At 37.9% G+C, this 2111-nt stretch overlaps 1 protein-coding gene across 2 annotated transcripts in view; it reads right to left on the minus strand.

Annotated features, from left to right (window-relative positions):
- LOC109973996 (coiled-coil domain-containing protein 60) overlaps positions 1-2111 on the minus strand; it is a 25275-nt gene that overhangs the window by 18998 nt on the left and 4166 nt on the right. The window lies entirely within an intron of this gene.

A 2111-nucleotide genomic window follows, 5' to 3' on the forward strand; every position in this document is an offset into this window, starting at 1 on the left:
CCAACATCAGCATGGTCAGTTTTTCAAGGTTTGACACACAAGTTACTGCAATGTGATGTGAAGGAGTCCAATCTCTTTTCATAATTAAAATCTAATTATAAATCTACCGGAAGAATGTAACTTGGGAAGAATTATCTGTCAGCTGCAGCATAACAAAAAACAGGACTCATAGAAGTGTTGACAAGACAGCGTAGGATGTTTCCTGTCAACATGGCCACAGACAAATGGCAGCCCGCGACAACACAAGCTGGCGCAGTCATAAATGACAGAGTACTACAGGCAAGGGTGAGAGCCAAAACACACTCATTAGGCTTCTGTAAAGTCTATTGAGACAAAACAGAAAGGAAATACAAAACCAAACTGAACTCTCACGGTAGCTTCACACCATGTAGTTAAGTGGAGCATCACAGTTTGGCCCCATATTGTGACACAAGCAAGTAACTGTGTGACTTGATCAGTAAATCTCATAAAATCTCTCAAGATGTAAAATCAGTTAAGACAAAAAACATCTCATGAACCTCTGATGTAAAAACCACATGATGGTTGTTGTTGTGTCCTAATTTCCACCTCATGTTTAAATGGAGGGAAAAGAGCCATTTTTCCAGCTGTGTCTTGGTTTTTTTGGATTTTCTGAAATTGCGTGACAAATCCCTGTCCTACAGAGGAGGATTAGGGCCATTTGAAAAACATTATGTAATGCTATTATCCAATTCCTCTGATATTTTTGTGCTTTTATCCTTTTATTCTAATTTTAATTTTAAAAAGCTCCAATAATTTATTTTCACATAGCACTACTTACTGTACATCTGACAAATAAAACTTTTTATTGATACAACATGTTATTACACTTGCATGTACAATGGCCATATAGAAATAAGGGAAAAGATGTTCAAATGATATAATTTGCAGAACTTTCTTTGCAGCTAGTTTAACATCATAATGATGCACTTATTATTACTAGTTCCCAAAACCTTTAACTGATGGCTAAAGGTTTATATACTGTATGTTTGAGCTGTACTGCAAAACCTGTACTATACCTTTAACAGGGACCTGCCAGCCAATCACTAATACATATTTTCTGTCAAACATAACTGATCCTACACCAAACTGCACACCTCTTATTGCTTTACTAGAGTGCCGCATTGAGCAAAGCATTTGCATATGATTTGCATGAGTTGTAACAGTTCTCCCAAATCACACACACACAAATATGCCACATGCACAGGCAGATGATCAAGGAATACTGTTACACACAAGTGTGAAACTACTACCACCTCAATGCAGTGGACGTCAGTGGAATTTCATAAATAACCGAGCACTATGTACTTAAACATAACAAATACATAACCTGCAGCAATGTGTTTTACCGAAAATACGTCCCTGATACTCTGGATAATTCACACACCTAGTTGTCATCAGATTTCATATGAATCATTTCTACAATGCAAAGTATCTAAAAGGAATGATTTAACATTTTGAGGAAAACACTTGATTTCTTCTCCTGTTTGATGAATACAGAGCTGGAGACTTGATTTATTGTCCTGTTTGATGAATACAGAGCTGGAGAGACAAAGTGCTATAGCTCCACATAAAGACTGAAAGCAGCAACATACACCTCCCGACACGTCAAACGCTCACTAGTTAACATTAATGAACACAAAAACAAAAAGGAAGTAGAAACCTCAGCAGCAGACGTCTCAAAATCTGGGTAAATAAAACCCAAACTATGAGCACGGCTAGACACCGGAGTAAGTGATAAAATACATTGATTTGGGTGAACTAACACTTCAGTGTGATGACTGTGGTCAGAGGAGATAATGATAACAATCATATTTCCATTAAGACATCCATTATGAAATGTGGTATTGCAGAAAACAGAGCACTGCGTGTCAAATGTTTTCACCTTTTCTGCCTGAGCAGAAAAATAAAAGCAGGCTGAGTTTAAGCGGTTTGCTCTGGCCAGAAAAACATTGAGATGTATGAGCTTTCAACATGGGAGCTGACAGAGAATGGGCTGCCATTTGGCCTAAAAGCCACCACAGCCCCAAATCATTACCACTGTATTCACTTGCAGGGATAAACAACCACAATTCATCTGGGGGTTCGTTTCT

The sequence above is a fragment of the Monopterus albus genome, unplaced genomic scaffold (genome assembly GCF_001952655.1).
Source record: "Monopterus albus unplaced genomic scaffold, M_albus_1.0 scaffold317.1, whole genome shotgun sequence".
NCBI lineage: Eukaryota > Metazoa > Chordata > Actinopteri > Synbranchiformes > Synbranchidae > Monopterus > Monopterus albus.